Source organism: Colobus angolensis, unplaced genomic scaffold, assembly GCF_000951035.1.
Source record: "Colobus angolensis palliatus isolate OR3802 unplaced genomic scaffold, Cang.pa_1.0 Scaffold179, whole genome shotgun sequence".
Taxonomy (NCBI): domain Eukaryota; kingdom Metazoa; phylum Chordata; class Mammalia; order Primates; family Cercopithecidae; genus Colobus; species Colobus angolensis.
In genome coordinates, this window is record NW_012114921.1 from 1,757,207 (window position 1) to 1,776,691 (window position 19,485).

Consider the following 19,485-nt stretch of genomic DNA (forward strand, 5'->3'; position numbering starts at 1 on the left):
TACACAACAGGGTAGAGTCAGTTTGTATGATAATAACAACAATAGATCATTATACTGTCTTTAATAAAGGGGAAAGAAGGACTCATACACTACACTATGTAAGTATTATTCATAAAAACATATAGGCCATATCAGGATCTGTAACCTGGAAATTAGATCTATAGTTACATTGTTTTATATAATACATTTATGATGTCATGAAAAGGTAAGAAATTAGTAAAAATAAATAAACTAATATTTAAGTGTTCATAAATTGAGTATAACATATTTATCTGAAAATATAATGTTAATTATCTTGGGACTGTCTCAGCATTATCCTTATTGTGTTGTTTTCTTATTTGCTTTCAGTCAGTTGTTTTTACATTTTTGGTTCAGTGGTGAAACTCTTTAACACTTTTTATGAGGCACTTGTACTTGTGTACTAGAGAAGCCATTTCCAGTCCTCAAAAGTGTACATGCAAAAGCATGTACACATGAAACCCAGGGTTAGGTATGTTGTAATGTAGGGCAGCACTCTGCATAGGGAACAATTCATTCCACCAAAAAATGTCATGTATATCTAAAGCTAGGAGTAAGAAAGTCTTGTACCCTCTGGAAGAGTCACAGACTTGACTGGAACATCCACCTATATATTACATTTCAAGCTTTATGCTGAACGGAGGGTGATTCTGGCTAATTCTGGAATCATAGCTGTTTGCTTGGGAAGGAAATTCTCTCTGCTATAAACATTAGATATGCCTGTAAATAAATCAAGGGGAATTAGCAAACAGTATTTGATCCCAAAATTCATCCATTGCTTTATTGCTCTCATTATGTAAATGATAACTTTTTGGCAGGATATTACTCAATAAGTGAGTAAAAAATTGAGGATGTACACGGTTCATTGGCACATCATGGGTACAAGTAGTGCTGCCTGTCGAGTAAAAAGTTAGACTTGGGTTTTCTTATGAATGGTCAAGATATATATTTTATTTGATCCAATGCCTGTGTAATTTATGTTTGTGTTATTAAAAGCAGCATGGAAGTTAAGGAAAATGACAAGGTTTGGATCTGTACTTGTTTGCTCCTTGTCTGACATTTGACCTCAGTACTCAGCCTATCTCCTCAGTTTTTAAAGGGGGATGATAGTGTCTACATTAGCTATAAAGATAAAGTAAGAATATATACTATTTTGAACTAGCTGCTAGTTTTTTAACCATCCTAGTCAAAGTGAAAATGAACCATTGTCAACATAATATATTTTATATAGTCAGACTTTAAGATGTCTAATGCTGGATTTGGAAACATGCACTTGAAATTCACCACAAACACAGAGTTCAACATGTTGAGGTTTTAAATCAGAAATAAGCATATGTGCAGTTGGTTTTTATGTCTTTTTTTCCTTTTTGAAAATTATATTTAGAGCATGTGTAGGTTTACAGAAAAGTGAGCAGAAAAATGCAGTTTCCATCCTTTCTCGTTCTCTTTCTCTGTCTCTCTCACTCACTCTCTTTTCCCCGGTTTCTCATATTATTAACATTTCACATTGGTATGGCCCATTTGTTACAATTGGTGAACAAATATTGATATATTATTTTAAACCAAAGTCCATAGTGTATATTAAGATCAGTCTTTCCGTTATGCCAGTTTCTGAGTTTTGTCAAATGCATAATACCATACTCATATGTGATAGTTTCAATGCCCTAAAAGTCCCCTGTTTCACTTGTTTGTCCCTCTCCACCTTCATGCTGCCCCTGGCACTAGCTGATCTTTTTATGCTTTCCATGGTTTTCCCTTTTCCAGAATGTTTATGACTGGAATCAAACACGATGTAACCTTTTCAGATTGGCTTATTTTAGTAGACAATATGCATTCAAATTTCCTCCGTGTCTTTTTGTCATTTGATCACTCATTTTATTGCCGGACGATATTCCATTTCATTGACACACCACAGTTTATCCGTTACTCATTGAAGAATATCTTGGTCATCTCCAATTTTTGGCTCTTCTGAATAAAGCTACTATAAATATGTGAGTGGAATATTTTGTGTGGATGTAACTTTTTGTGTGGATATAATGTTTTTCAATGGATTGAATGTTTATATTCCCCCACCCCCAACATTTGTATGTTGAAATCGTACCCTCAATGTAATGTAATGACTTTAGAAGGTAATTTAGGTCGTAAGAGTGGATTAATACGCTTATAAAAGAGACACCATAAGCTGTCTAGCTCTCGTTTCAGCCCGTGAGGATACAAGTCGGCAGCCTGCAATGCAGCCAAGGCTCCTCACCATGCTGCCACCCTGATCTCAGACTTTCAGCCTTCAGAACTGTGAGAAATCAGTGTCATTATTTATAAGTCACTGAGTCTATATTATTTTGTTATAGCCACCAGAACTGACTAAGACAGTTTTCAAACATTTAGGTGAAATCCTAGTAGAATGATTGCTGAATCATAAATTAAGACTATAGTTAAATTTAGCTCTCTAAGAAACTGCCCAATTGTCTTCCAAAGTTGCTATTATTTTCCATTCCCATCAGCAAATAATGAAAATTCCTGTTGCTTCATATCCTTGTTAGTATTTGGTGTTGTCTGTATTTTGGATTTTAGTCCAAAACTAAATGTAATGATACCTTGTTTTTTAAACTTGAAATTCCCTGATGACATAAAATATTGTGCTACTGACCGGGCGCGGTGGCTCAAGCCTGTAATCCCAGCACTTTGGGAGGCTGAGACAGGCGGATCACAAGGTCAGGAGATCGAGACCATCCTGGCTAACACGGTGAAACCCCGTCTCTACTAAAAAAATACAAAAATCTAGCCGGGCGAGGTGGCGGGCACCTGTAGTCCCAGCTACTCAGGAGGCTGAGGCAGGAGAATGGCGGGAACCCGGGAGGCGGAGCTTGCAGTGAGCTGAGATCCGGCCGCTGCACTCCAGCCTGGGTGATAGAGCTAGACTCCGTCTCAACAAAAAAAAAGAAAAGAAAAGAAAAAAAAAATTGTGCTACTTTTCATATACATATTCACTATTTGCCAGCTTTCATTGGTGAAGTGTCTGCTCAGATATTTTGCCCACAGGTTGACTTGGATTTTATTTTATATCAAGCTAAAATGATCCATAAATTCACATAGAACCTTATAGACCCAACATTGCCCTGTTTTAGACTCTGCTCATATGATTCCCTCTTCTAGAGCATCATTTCCACCTTTATTTTCCTGGCTTACTTCTCATCCAACAATTTATACATGTTTTAACCTTGAAATATTCTCTAAACTTTCTGGTTATGGGAATGGCCTTTCTTCCAGGGATCTTTAACCTCTTGGGCATACCTAAAATTTAAAACTGAAAATGTGTTCTTAAAATTAACCTTTGAAAGTTCTTCTTCCTTTGCAGGAGTATAAGTTAGAAGGTGAGGGAATGTATCTTATTTATCTTTGACTCTCCAGAACCTGGCACAGTGCTATGTATAAACTAGGAACTCCCTTCTGATTTACTGCACTGAACTTAACTCATTCTAAACCAAGTTAAAGAATATGCTGTCGGCGTAAAATAATCTTGAGTTTTAGAGAATGATTTTCGCTTCAGAGATTCTATATTTTTCCACCTTTTATTTTACTTAAAATTAGTTAATTTCTGAGGCAAAGTATATTCTCCATTATGGAAATGGCTTAATCAAGGCAAATAAACACAAGACGACCAGTCTTAGCAATCAATTCTTATCTACTGAGAGAAAAATGCCTCCTTAAAATGCAATATCTTCCCAATTCCTCCAAACTCTGAAGGACTATGTAGTCTATCATAGCTGGATCCCCAACTGCCATGTTCTCTTAAGGGTCAAGGAATAGATCTTTATTTCTTGAATTATTTAACAACAAAATAGAAAAGTCATTGAAAAACATATTAGGAGCAATGCTGAAAGGTTCTGTCAGGTATTTCCTTTATTCTTTAACTTTATGGAGAATACATAGAAGCCTATGTCTCTGGGTTTGTAAGTCAAGGCAAGAACTTGCTGGGACATACTGGCATTATAAATTATACTAAATATTTTTATCACTGAAAGGCAAGATACTTTAAAATAACTCTCAAAGATCTAGTATGAATTTCCCACAAAACATTCTGATACAAGGATTTGTTTACAAGTAGTTTATTTGGAAGGAAATCTCAGAAAGTAGAAGAAGCAGGAAGAGTGAGAAAAAAATCAATTCTGTAACCAACGAATGACAATCTGTCAGAATCCCTGAGAAGTCCACAGAATTCTTCCTAGAATTGCCCATATGGCTGATGAGAGAATGCAGCTTTTAATTACTAGTGTGCTACTTCCATTGGTTGAAGCTGTTCTCTTGGAAATTTCAACTCTATAATTCTGGGCTCTGCTTGTATAGTAGCTTGTGGAAGTTCAGAGACGTTCCTGGAGAAAACTGCAGAAAGACTGTCTGCTATGTAGGGTGACAATCAAGATGAGCCTGAGTTTGCATGGAAACACCCATGTCATTGGCAGCTAAAGTCACATGGTGCCACATGATGTGATGCAGGCACAATGAGTGTCTGATACGAGATGCATTACTACTTTTTATCGTTATAGAAAGCAAATATGTTTTAAAAACCTTCCAGGGAAAGGGACATCTATTCTTTGTTTAATTTTTGTTTAATCTTCTTAGAAACTGAGGTTTAGAAAAGTTAAGTTACGAGCTTAGAAGCCCAAGAACAGAAAGTAGTAAAAATAGAATTTGAACTCGTGTGTGCTGACTATATGCCCAATATATTTCTCACAACTAAAGGCTGCTTTTTAGAAAGCTAACAAGGATTTGAATTTCTACAGGTATTCAATTTGTAGAAATAAAAAATAATGGGAAGAAACAATCTCTTCTCCTGAAATGTTTTTATGCATAAAATACTCATCTAATATACATTAATCCAGTACTTATCATATGCCTAGCACTGTGTTTGGCACTGAGAAGTCAATAATTGAAAGTTATTGGTTAATTACCTGAAGAAGCTCAAAATACTTTGGGGTACACATGCAGAGAAACGGAGTATTACAGGATGTTGAAACAATGACAAAGTTAGAGACATGCCGAGGGTGTTAGGAGAATACGTGGGAGGGACAAATGAATGTTTCTATGGGAAAGGTCTCATTTTCTCCATATTTTTGAAATCCAAACTCATACTCTGTGGATCTCCTTGAGTTCCAGTGATGTAGCTCTGAGGCCTAGTTAGCCTTCAAATGCTTCCCAAATCTGTAGTAAACAGTTTTTCTTATGATTTGCCCTCTGCTTAAATGTCATTCCTTTTCCAAAGTGGCATTACCTGCAGGTTTACTTGCCAGTTTCTGAATTGCTTTTATCTCTCTACCCAAAGTAAAATTCCTCTGAAGAGAAGAATCATGTGTCACACACATTGCATCTTCAGTGCCCAGCACAGGGCTCTGTCTTTAAAAAGGGCTTAATAAATAAACGGGATGAATGTAGCATGGTATATTAAAATGTTACTGAATTTACAACTATGCCCACGCTTGTTAACTGAATTGCTGTAAGGAGGTAATATTCTAGTTAATTCTAACCAGAAAAATGTTTGAAATAAAGTACAACCCTATTATAATAATAAAGACAGTTTGGAAATCATGTCCACTTAAGCTTCTTTCTTGGAAGCAGAAACAGGTAGGAGGCAGTAGTTTTATTTCACAGAAGGAAAAAGAAAACCAGCCTGAAAGTATGTCTTCTCTGTATTCTAATGCTATTTTTTTTTCATGTGTTTGTGGTGATTCTGGTATATAAACAGACCTACTGCCCTGCCATTCATAGGAAAGTATAGCACATCCAAATATGTATAGTACATAATACTTGACAATGACAGTGATAATAAATGATGACACTACTGAATTATGTATTTACTATACTATACAGTTTAAATTTTATTTGTATCTTTATGGATTTAAGGGGTACAAATGCATTTTTGTTACACAGATATATTGCATAGTGGTGATGTTTGGGCTTTTAGTGTACTCATCACCTGAATAGTGTGCATTGTACCTAATAGGTAATTTCTTATCCCTCACCCTCTTTCATCCCCCACCTTTTTTAGTCTTCAATGTCTATTATTCCACTCTGTATGTTTATGTGTACACATTGTTTAACTCCCACTTACAAGTGACAACATGCAGTATTAGACTTTCTGTTTCCGAGTTATTTCACTTAGGGTAATGGCCTCCAGTTTCATCTATGTTGCTAAAAAAGACATGATTTTATTCTTTTGTGTGGCTGAGTAGTATTCCAGGATACACACACACACACATATATACACCCACACATATATATACACACACACATATATGTATACACACACACATATATATTTTGTTTGCACATGCAAACAAAAAGTATCACCCTGGCTTAATGTGGGATTGGATGTTCAGAGGGTTGCCCAAAGTATAATTATCTGGGTCACTCAGGACTTCAGGCAAAGATAGTACTGGAGTTATTAGGAGGAGGAGGAGAAAAATTAAACCTAGAATATCTCTGGTTGTATGGCAGGGGTGGCAAGTGATTTTCTCAGGGTCTGATTAAACCCCTGAAATGTTGTTAGACCCTGTTTCATATAAGAATAAAAAGTGAACAGTTGCTAGAGCAGTAATGATGAAGGGAAAGATGAAATGGAAGGCGAAAAATCGTGTGAGGGTGCCTTTGTCAACTGAGAAGCCACCTCAGATTCATTGCACAAGGTCAGTTCTAATATATGGGATGGCTGATACTAGGTTTATAATTAGTGTAGCACCTCAGAATGATATTTGGCCTTACGGGAGCACATAGCCTATGAATGCTCTTGCTATAATTGTGAGGAAGAGGCTAACGCCAATATTTCAGGTTTCTAGGTATATAAATGACCCATAGTATAAGCCTCAGACAACATGGAAGAAGAGGCAGATGAAAAATACTGAAGCACCTTTAGCATGAAAATAGTGGACTGTTTAGCCATAGTTTACATCTCGGCTGATGTGAGCAACTGAAGAGAAGGCAGTTGTGGTATCTGATATATAGTGCATGGCTAAAAACAATTCTCCAGATCTGTGATGATCTGGAGAATAAGGCAGGCACCAAGAAGTGAGCCAAAGTTTCATCATGTAGAAATGTTAGATAGTGTGGGAAGATCAATGAATGAGTAGTTAATAATTTTTATTAGTGAGTGTGTTTTGCGGGTGTTGGTCATTAGTATTCTTATAGTTGAAGTACAATGATGATTGTTCATGTCATTAGACATGGTTATAGTCCATGTGGTAATAATGGCAATGCTTTATTTTTATTAAGTGTTCTTTTGGTTATGAGATTTGTAGGTTTTTCTTTGAAACTTTCTCCTATTTATGGGGGTTTAGGGCTAATTATTAGTGGTGCTGTGGGTTGTGGTATTGTGTTGAATTTTGGTGGGGCTTTTTTGGGGTTAATGGTCTTTTTAATTTATTTGGGTGGTATGATGGTTGTCTTTGGTTATACTGTGGTGATGGCTTTTGAGAAGTACCTTGAACCATGGGGGTCAAGTATTGACATTTGAGGGGCTTTGTTAATTAGGATTATTAATAGAGTTGGTGTTGGTTAGGTGGATAGTTGAGTATGATGGGGTGGTGGTCATGATTGATTTAAATAGCATAGAAAGTTGAATAATTTTTGAGATTGAGGGGGCAGGGTTGTTCTATGAGGATTCTCTGGGTGTGGCTGCCTTGTACAGTTATGGGTGTTGATTAGTGGTAGTTGCTGGTTGATCATTATTTGTTAGTGTTTATGTTGCAATTGAAATTACTTGGGGTAATAGATTAGATAATTAAGAGTAGGGTTAGAAAGGGTGGAATAAAAAAGAGAAAGTAGAGTTTAATTAGGTCTTTTCGAGTAGATATGGTGGTAATGGAGGCTGAGACTTGAGATTGTGAAATGGTCTTTGGTATAGACGTTTGTAGTCAAATTAGGTCTTGTAGAAGTGAAGCCAGATTTTGGCTTGTGAATGGGCTTGAGTAAGGGGTTGTACGGTGTACTGAGGCTAAATAGAAACCTAGTCTATTGGAGAAGTTGAATGTCTGTAATGGGTACTTTAGTTTAAGGTTATTAGTTATGAGATTAAGCTCTATGGCTAGTAAGAGGCCTAAGGTGGTCACACCTAGCGCTGTGAGCTTTAGGGGGAGTGGTACAGTTGTTTCGGGTATAGTTGTTGGCGATGAGGAATCTAGCGAAGATACTGCCGATTGTTAGGCGCTTGAATTAATCAGGAAGGGATTATTTTCATTAATAATAATCAGAGTTGTGAAGCGGGGTTGTCCTATCAGAGTGAAGAAAATAATACGGGCACTATAGAATGCTGTTAAGGAGGTGGCAATAAGAGTAATAAAAACGGATCAGACGTTGGAGTATGATGTGTTTGCGGTTTCAGTAATAAGGTCTTTAGAGTAAAAGCCTGTGAGGAAAGGTGCGAGGCTGCCAATAATAAGGGAGGAGGAAGTGAGGGGTAAAGCCTTGAATAGCCTTCCTGTTTTTCAGATATCTTGTTCATCATTGAGATTATGGATGATGGACCCGGAACATATAAATTATATAGCTTTAAACAAGGCATGGGTACAGATGTGAAGGAATGCTAGGTGTGGCTGATTAATGCCAATTGTAACTATTATGAGGCCCAGCTGGCTTGAGGTGGAGACTGCTATGATTTTTTTGATATCATCTTGTGTTAGAGCGCAGATTGCTGTAAATAAGGTGGTAACAGCCCCTAGACATAATGTAAATGTTTGAATAGATAGATTGTTTTCTATTAAAGGGTAGAAGTGGATGAGCAGGAAAACTTCTGCTACAACTGTAGTGCTGGAGTGGAGGAGGGCCGAGACTGGGGCTGGGCCTTCTATGGCTGATGGAAGTCAGGGATGGAGGCTGAATTGAGCTGACTTTCCAGCTGCTGCTAAGAGAAGGCTAATTAATGGAAGGGCATGGGGGTAGGGCTTAGGATAAATGCTTGTTGAAGTGCTCATGTGTTGGAGGATAAGAGGAATCATGCTATAGCTAAAATAAAGTCAATGTCACCAATGTAGTTGTACAGAACTGTACAGCTTGGAGGGCTGCTGTATTAGCATCTGCTCAGCCATATCATCAACCAATTGGTAAGAAAGACATAATTCCTACACCTTCTTATCTGATACGGAGTTGAAAGAGGTTGATGCTGGTAACCAGAATTCGTATTGTGATGAGGAAAGTAAGTAAGTATTTGAAAAATTGATTAATGTTAGGGTCTGAGTTTATGTATCATATTGAGAATTCTACAATAGGTCAGGTAACAAATACTACTACTGGGATAAACATTGTGGAGGAGTAGTGTAGTCTGAAGCTTAGTGAGAGTTTAAGAGTTTGGATTGTCATTCAGTGACTTACTGGCCTGTACATATAAACATTGTTGTAGGGATGAGACTAATGATGAATGTGCATGCGATAGATATTTTTACGTAATTTGGGTATGAACCTTTTTTGTAGAGGTTGGTTAAGATAATAATAGTAAAGTTAACAGGATCAGGGCTATTATGGTAGTGGAGAAATACATGTTTGTTACTTTTATTTGGAGTTACACCAATGTTTTTGGTTCCTAAGACCAACGGACAACTCTAATCCTTTAAAAGTTGAGAAAGCCATGTTGTTAGGCACGGGGGCATGAGTTAGCAGTTCCTGCATACTTTCTTGGTAGATAAGAAGTTGCAGGCTTCTCTTATTAGGTTCACAATCTAATATTTTGGTTAAACTATAGCTACAGCATGCAAACTCCATAATAATTTTAGACTTCAAGGATAATAGCAAGATGTATAAATATTAATGTATTTTCTTGTGTAAAGGAAGGTTTAATATTGTTAATATGCAAGTGTCCCTCATTGTATCATGATTAGCATACCTAGGAAATAAAGGGTTGTACTTAGTATATTAAGTCCGATAAGCATAAAAGTATGTTTCATCAGGAGAATGAAGCCATAGTCACAAAGATTTCTCCTACTAGATTAATGGTAGGGGGTAAGGCAAGGTTTGTGAGATTTGCTAGGAGTCATGAAGAGGCCATTAGTGGAAGCAGTGTTTGAAGGACTCGGGTAAGTAATGTGATTGGGCTGTGGACTCGTTTGTAGTTCAAATTTGCTAGGCACAACAGTAAGGATGAAGTGAGTCCATGAGCAATTATAAGGGTGACTATACCTGTAAAGCTTCAAGGGGTTTGAATGAGGATAGCCATGATAACAAATGCTATATGGCTAACACAGGAGTAGGCAATAAGTGATTTTAGATCAGCTTGTCGCAGACAAATAGAGCTTGTTATAACTATCCCTCATAGGAATAGTATGAGGAAGGGGAAGGCCATATGTTCTGTTAGGGGGTTGAGGATAAGCGTAAGCTGTATTATACTGCAGCCTCCTAGTTTTAGGAGTACTGCTGCAAGTACTATTGAGCTGGCAATACGAGCTTCTATGTGGGCTTTGGGGAGTCATAAATGAAATCTATATAGAGGTATTTTTACGATAAAAGCCATAATACATGCTAATCATATAAGGTTATTGGATTAGGAGGCTAATAGCTCTTGGGTGGTAAGTATCATTACTAGCATATTTAGTGAACCTGAGGTATTTTGAGTATAAACAAGCGTAATAAGTAGAGTATAAATTATAAAATAAGAAATATGCACTGGCATTGAGGCTTTCTGGTCGGTTACCTCAGCAGGTGATGATAATTAGGGTAGGAATTAGTTTAGTTTCAAAGAGGATATAAAATACAATTAGTTCTGTGACTGTGAATGCTATAATTTTAAAAATATGCATGGAAAGCAATATAGAAATATAGAGCTTTTTTCGTGGGGGCGATTCAATGGACAGGTGATATTGGCTTGCTAGGATTATAAGAGGTAGTAGTCAGGTTGTTAAGATTAGAAGGGGCGAGGTCACCGGGTCAGAAGAGAAGATTAATGAGAAGTCGGGTGAGTTATTGTTGAACTGCTTAAAAAATAATAGGGTAATGAGACTGATGAGTAGACTGTGGGTAGTCATGTTGATTCAGATGATAGAATCTTTAGAGAATGATGTCATTGGTAACAGTATAAATAATGATTTTTAACATCGAAGTAAATTTAGATTTTGTATGTAATCTAGACTGTATATACTGGAGATTGAAAGGCCCACTGTGGCTTCACAGGCAGCAAATACTAGGAGGATGATGAGTATTATGGATGCTAGAGTGGAATATATGTTTAAAGTTATAAGAGTATTTATGGGCCAGGCACGGTGGCTCATGCCTGTAATTCCAGCACTTTGGGAGGCTGAGGCAGATGGATCACAAGGTCAGGATATCGAGACCATCCTGGCTAACATGGTGAAACCTTGTCTCTACTAAAAATACAAAAAATTAGCCAGGCGTGGTGGTGGGTGCCTTTAGTCTCAGCTACTCGGGCGGCTGAGGCAGGAGAATGGTGTGAACCCGGGAGGCGGAGCTTGCAGCGAGCCGAGATGGCGCCACAGCACTCCAGCCTGGGTGATTGAGCAAGACTCTGTCTAAAAAAAAAAAAAAAATTATTATAAATAATATTTATTTATAAGTTTATGATACTATTATGCCTTCTAGGCATAATAGGGATTATATTGGGTGGCATCGATAGAATAATACTCCCAGCAGTGACATGGTGTATGCTAATATAATATTGATGTAAATAGAAGGCACTTGGTAAATATGGTCTATCATAATCTAATGTGTCGAAATCATTTATTTTAACTTAAACTATCTACCAATTCAATTCAGTCAAATCCTTTTTGGGTTCATTCATAAGTCAAGCCTAGGATTAAAATGGTAACTAGCAATAAGGGCTGTGCTGCTGATTAGTGTCAGGTTGTTTGTTTGAAGGGCTCAAGGCAAGGGTAGCAGCAGAGTGATTTCTAAGTCGAGGAAGAGAAATATCATGGCTACTAGGAAAAATTTTATGGGGAAGGGGAGGCGGGTGGAGGTTATTGAGTCAAATTCGCATTCATAGGGACTGGATTTTTCTATATAAGTATTAAATTGTGGGAGCCAAAATATAACTGTTAGTAATAGGGCCAGTAAGGTTTTGGTTACGAGGGCTAGTGTCACGTTAATTACTCTCTTTTGGATATTATTGAAACTAATTGATTGGAAGTCAATGGTACTGTTTATACTAAAAGAGTAGGATCCTCATCAGTAGATAGAGATGTATGAGAATAGTCATACTACATATACGAAGTGCCAATATCAGGTGGCGGCTTCAAAGTCAAAGTGGTGGTTGGATGTAAAGTGGAATTTTAATTGGCGGAGGAGGCAGACAGCAATAAATGTTGGTCCAATAATAACATGAAGTCATGCATGCATATGTGAAGTTATGTGTGTGTGTGTATATATATATATATGTGTCTGGGTGTGTGTGTATATACACATGCCATGTTTTCTTTATCCAATTATCTGTCAATGAACTCTTAGGTTGATTTCATGATTTTTCTATTACAAATAATGATGTGATAAACATTTAAGTGCAGGTGTCTTCTGTATACAATTTATTTTCCTTTGCGTAGATACCTAATAGTGGGATTGCAAGATTGAATAGTAGTTCTATTTTGAGTATTTGAGAAATCTCCATGCTGTTTTCCATAGGGGTTGAACTGATTTACATTCTCACTAACAGTATATAAGCATTCCCTTTTCTCTGCATCCTTGCCAATATCTGTTATTTTTTGACCTTTTAATAACAGCCATTCTGACTGGTGTGAGATGGTATCTCACTGTGGTTTGGATTTGCATTTGTCTGATGATTAGTGATGTTGAACATTTTTTTGCATGTTTCTTGGCCACTTGCATGTCTTCTTTTGAGAAATGTCTTCATGTCCTTTGCCTACTTTTTAATGGGTTATTTGTGGGGTCTTTTTTCTTTCTATTTGAGTTTCTTGTAGCTTCTGGATATTAGCCCTTCATTGGATGCATAGTTTGCATATATTTTCTCCCATTTTATAGGTTGTCTGTTCTGCTATGATTTTTTCATTGTGCAGAACTTTTTGATTTGATTGTCTTGTCTATTTTTGTTTTTGTTGCATTTGCTTTTGATGTCTTAGACATAAATTATTTCCCTAGGCCAATGTTCAGAAGAGTGTTTCCTAGGGTTTCTTCTAGGATTTTTATAGTTTCAGGTCTTATATTTAAGTCTTTAATCCATGCTGAGTTAAATGTTTGTATATGGTGAGATATATGGGTCCAGTTTCATTCTTCTGCGTATGGCTCTCCAGTTTTTCTGGCACCATGTGTTGGATAGGGTGTCCTTTCTCCAGAGTAATATTATCCTTGAAATACAATTCTTATACCAGGTAAAATCTTACTTCTTGGTGTTGCTTTGGAACCATGTATAACCACCAACCTGAGTACTGAGATAACTGGGCTCTAACCGTAAGATTGCCACTGGACAGCTGTGTAATAGCGTTTGTAACCTTTGGGTGTGAGTTCTTTCCTCATTGCTACTAAAGATTCCGTGATGTCTGCAGTATTTTCCACCTTAAAATGAAAAATATGATTAGGTTATTATCCTCTTTAAGGCTTTCTAATATATCTAAATAACTCAGACAAAAGTAAATTAGTTTCTTTAGACTCTTGGAAATTGAATTGGTTAATTAATAAGTTGGATTTGAAAAAATGTACATGTTTTGAGAAAGAGCATTCTGAGAATTTAAAAACATTTAGCTGTTCCAACATAATACTAGAGAATATTTAGTCCCCCTGATGTACCCGGGGCTTAATCTGTGCCTTGCATGCAGCAGGAGCATAAGCTATACAAAGAGATGTTTGCCTATCACCCATGGCCACTCTACTATTAGAATGATATAGGATCAAGCTATTCTCCTGTTCAGAACCCTTTGTTGGATCCTTTTGCCTAACAGCATTTTACAAACTGTTCTATACATTAGTCTGGTAAGACTTTCTTCCTTATGAAAATCTCATTTTTCACATTCAGATAAGTTTGGGAAATGCTGTACTTAATACCTTCCCTTGGAGAGTCACGATACACACTAACTTAGAGGCTGTGAGAAGCCATGCAGTTCAGGCACTTGTCTTGTCTTCCCCAAACTTCTTATTTTTCTTTCTTGTTATTGGAAATCTTATTATTGGTAATGTTTCCATATAAAATACTAGACTTCTTTTTAGTAAGTCACCAAGTAAGTTTGTCTTGGCCAAGAAGATTTAAGCATGGTTGATGGGTAGAGCTTCTGGAAAAAAATGCTTTGGAAAGGAGGGTCCCACCGTGTATTTTCATCCTAGCATGCTCCCTCATACTTTCTTCTCATCTGGAACACAGACAAAACATTTAGAATAGTCATCTTGTGACCATGAGCATGCAACCTGAATTGTGATAGGAGAGGAGAAAGGTGAAGGATCCCACATCCTTGCATAGCTGTCTAGACCAGAGTTCCTACCACTGGACTACTTCTTAGGCCAGAAAACATAGACCATTTATTAAAGTTGCTAATTGTCAGGTGTTCTTCTATTTGTGACGAAAACATTTTTAAAGGTTACAACAGGAATTTATTACTTTTTAACCTCAAGTAAGATTTTCTGGAAACATTTTCAGCAATGCTGTTTGTTTTGGTTTTCTATTGCAACTATAACAAATTACCAAAAACATAGAGGCTTAAAATAACAAAAATCAATTATCTTACAGCTCCAGAGGTAAGAGGTCTGGCATGGGTCTCATTGGGCTAAACCGGAGGTATCAGCAGGGCTGTTTTACTTTTTGGAGTCTCTAAAGAAGGATTTTTGTTTTCTTGTCCTTTCTAGTTCCTAGAGGCAACTGGCATTTAACTCATGGCCCCTTCCACCGTCTTCAAAGCCACCAAAAGTGAATCTCTTTCAGGCTTGTTCTTTCCACATATCTCTGTCTCTCTGAACACAGCTGGGAAAGGTTTTTAGTTTTATCAAGTCTCATGTAATCAGATTATTTCTCTCCAAATAATCCAGGATACTTTCCCGATCTCAAGCCTTGTAAATCTAATAACATCTAAAAATTCCCTTTTGCCATGTAACTTAAAATATTTACAGGTTCCAAGGATTTGGAAGTGAACATCCTTGGGGGACATTAGTATCCTGCCATATAGAAAGCCTATACTCCTTAGCACTGGTAATTTATGATCTGATTGTAATGACATTTTCCTACTCACCTTTTCCTCCTCACTATGCATTTCTGCTTTCTTATCACATAAACCATTATGCCATGATCTATCCAATTTTACTTTTTGGCTAAGTCACAAGTCTACTCCTTACCTTTTCAGGGTCTAGGGAAGCAACAAAATGGCAGTCCACTTACCATATGTCTACACAGGTAAACACCATGAGATAGATCAAACCGTTAAATAGGTTCTATCTTCCCACTCTGACATACATACCTTGAGCATGATTTTGAAGGTCCATTCCAAATTTATAATCTTTTTCTATCAGAATTTTATTTAAGAATATGACAGCACAGGGACAAATAACCCCAAACTCTCACCCCTTGTCCAAGTGCTACAGCTCACACATCTAAACAACCCAGGTCATATGCCCAAGGTCCAGTTACATGCCCTGCAAGCAGCCACCCCTTCGTCACCATGCGGTAGTACAGCTATGACAATGTTGGTGCAGTCTGCACTTCTAGAGCAGAGGCAGAAAAGAGGACTGTACATTTTCTGGAGGCAGATAAAAGACTGTTCAAGAAACTCTGGTGTTCATATCTAGAGCATGTTCTTGCAGGTTGACTGTCAGCTCTGTATGGGGAGTGTTATGACCTGAGGAAGGATGGGGATAGACCCTGTAAAGTTCAGGACTTTGGCCACAAGCTCCTCTTTCCCAGGTGTGAGGAAACTAATGCTTATTTGTCTAGTTCAAGAGTCTAGTCATTTTCATATAAATGTAATTCATTTCTTAAAATCTACCAAATTTCTTAAACATTTTGTAAGCATTTTGGTGATTCTTCTTTCTTTCACATGCAAAGCACCAAACATTCGTTTTCCAGAACTTAAAAAATCTGCTTTTAATACTAATAGTACATGTATGCCATACAGCATATATATGGCATATGATATATACAATATAGATGAACATATAAATATTTTATAATATTAATAGTATATATAATGATGCCCTAATATTTATTGAAGGCATTTCACGTGCCATGCACTGTGCTAATCAACTGATAAATATTATCTGATATATTGCTAGAATCACATTCACTGCATGTTGTAATTATGTATATGAGTGTCTCTTCACCACAGGGACTGTGTTCTCTTCCACTCTTTACCTTCAGCAGCTAAGAAGTGCTTAGTACAGAAAAAGCTTTAGATAAATGCTTGAAAAATTAATGCATGGTTGATTGGAGCTTTATATTTGTTTGATGTCATCAGTTCTCCACCTGTCTTACTCCTTTCATTCTCCCGGGAGATGACCAGTTTGATACGTAAAGGTGGCCACAGTGGATTCTTTGACGACACAGTGAACAGCAGTGAACTGAGGATTCTTTCCTCACATGCATTTTTAACTTGTGGGCCTTTTAAGAATTTAGACATAGGACAAGAAAAGTGAAAGGCTTTAACAGGACAGATACCATTGAAAATATTAGTAACATAACTACTTTTCCAGCCATCAAGTTGACAGGATACCTTTTGCAAGCTAAACTAAGTGCTTCCATACATGAGGGCCAAAATTGCAAAGAGTTAAAATCCAATGGGACAACCGCCTATCAAAGATTTCAAAAGTTACCCTTTAAAAATATTGAGTACATGATAATGTGTCCCTTTGCTAATGTGTCTATGGGATGATTAGCATTCACCCTCACCTGTGAGAAAATGGTATACCATTATCTCCCTTAGGCTTAGCAAAGATTCTTCTAAATCACTTGTTCTAATGAGTTAATGATACTCTGAAAATGAAACATAGTCCACTTCCTTATGAATGTATACAAATATCTTTTGGAGATAACTATCAACATTATGCACTCAGTTAATATAAATAATGTGTCAGTTTAACATAAACTAAATGGATCAACTTAAATATTGGTAATTTTTGTAATTACAAAGTTTTCAGAAAAAAAAAAAAAACATGCTTCTCCAAAGATTTTAATCACATGCATTTATCTCAGTTTTGTTACTTACATATACTAATACATAAATGAAAAAGTATAGTAAACACTCTTTATTGATATAAAATTTCTTTCCTTTATTTAGAAAATAATGTTTTTGGTCTGTACAATAAATTGTCAACTAAAAGATTTAGAGTAGATAGAATCTGAGAAACTGAAGCAAACTCTATGAATTAATCTGACATCTATCCACAAAGAGATTATAAATGGAATTACCTTAAATAAGGTATATATTTAAAACAAGTTATTTTGACAACAGAAGTAATAAATAGGTGAACTAATTACCTAAGTAAATTAGAAACCCTTTCCCCCTACCCCCAAGGGGAAATGTGGCTCCCAACTTTTATATAAATTTTACTTACAGCTAAGAGTTGAGGTTATTATCTCGTATTCGCCTTAATCTTCCAGTGGAATAAGTAGTTTCTAAATTCAGACAGGCCTGGTTCAACTTCCAGCTTCACCACTTACTAGTTATGTGACATTTGAGCAGTCAGTTACCCTCTCTTAACTTACATATGGATGTCTATCAAATGAAGATAAAACTTAACTCTCAGTGTTGTTGAAAGTGTTACATGAAATAATCCAGGTAATGGGACTGGAATGTTCCCAGGCACAAAGGAAATGATGAGGATATTCTTATAGTCTTTCCTAATGACTTTGCCTAGGTATCCTACAATAAATTAAATTTTAAAATGCAGATGAAATATGGTAAGTATTCAGTTTGAGAACCAAAATATAGGCTAATTTCTAAACTAGACATGAAGGAAAGATCTAGCATGAATGTTTGCATTGCCCACAACATTGTTTATTAGGGAAAGGAAAAAAAATCACATGTGAAGGCCATTCACATATTATTTCCTTGATAATTTACCTGCATACACAATCTCAGCCAACTAAGAGAAAGACTTCTTTGTCTTTCATATTGTCAGCATACTGGACAGCTACTATGAGTTAGCAACAGTGGAGGTGTTGGGCATTTAACAACAAGGAAGTAAATAATGATTTCTAATCACCCAGAGTTTGCAGTCAGTAGGGAGATAGGTGATTTCAGTTTATAGGACATTTCATCCAAATATGCTAAACATGATGATGGAGAACTAGGATAGTGTTCTCCGAAAAAAAAAAAAAATAGGGGATGCGAGCAAGATGGCCAAATAGGAACAGCTTCAGCCTCCAGCTGCCAGTGCCAGTGACACAGAAGACGGGTGATTTCTGCAGTTTCAACTGAGGTACTGGGTTCATCTCACTGGGGAGTGCCAGACAATTGGTGCTGGTCAACACCAGTGAGAGCTGAAGCAGGGCAAGGCATCGCCTCACCTGGGAAGTGCAAGGGGGAAGGGAATCCCTTTAGAAACTGAGACACACAACACCTGGAAAATCGGGTCACTCCCACTCTAATTCTGCCCTTTACCAAGGGTCTTAGCAAACAGCACACCAGGAGATTATATCCCACACCTGGCTGGGAGGGTCCCACACCCACAGAGCCTCCCTCATTGCTAGTACAGCAGTCTGAGATCTAACTGCAAGGCAGCAGCAAGACTGGGGGAGGGGTGCCCGCCATTGCTGAGACTTAAGTAGGTAAACAAAGCCACCAGGAAGCTCGAGTTGGGTGGAGCCCACCGCAGTTCAAGGAGGCCTGCCTGTCTCTGTGGACTCCACCTCTGGGGACAGGGCATAGAAAAAACAAAAAGCAGCAGAAACCTCTGCAGATGTTAATGACCCTGTCTGACAGCTTTGAAGAGAGCAGTGGATCTCCCAGCACAGAGGTTGAGATCTGAGAATGGACAGTCGGCCTGCTCAAGTTGGTCCCTGACCCCTGAGTAGCCTAACTGGGGAACATCTCCCACTAGGTGCAGACCGACACCTCACACCTCACACAACGGGGTACACCCCTGAGACGAAGCTTCCAGAGCAAGAATCAGACAGCAGCACTTGCTGTACAGCAATATTCTATCTTCTGCAGCCTCCGCTGCTGATACCCAGGGAAACAGGGTCTGAAATGGACCTCAAGCAATCTCCAACAGACCTACAGCTGAGGGTCCTGACTATTAGAAGGAAAACTAACAAACAGAAAGGACACCCACACCAAAACCCCATCAGTATGTCACCAGCATCAAAGACCAAAGGCAGATAAAACCACAAAGATGGGGACAAAAAAGCAGGGCAGAAAAGCCGGAAATTCAAAAAATTCAAAAAATCAGAGCGCATCTCCCCCTCCAAAGGAATGCAGCTCATTGTCAGCAACGGATCAAAGCTGGACGGAGAATGACTTTGATGAGTTGAGAGAAGAAGTCTTCAGTCGATCAAATTTCTCAGTGCTAAAGGAGGAACTACGTACCCAGTGCAAAGAAACTAAAAATCTT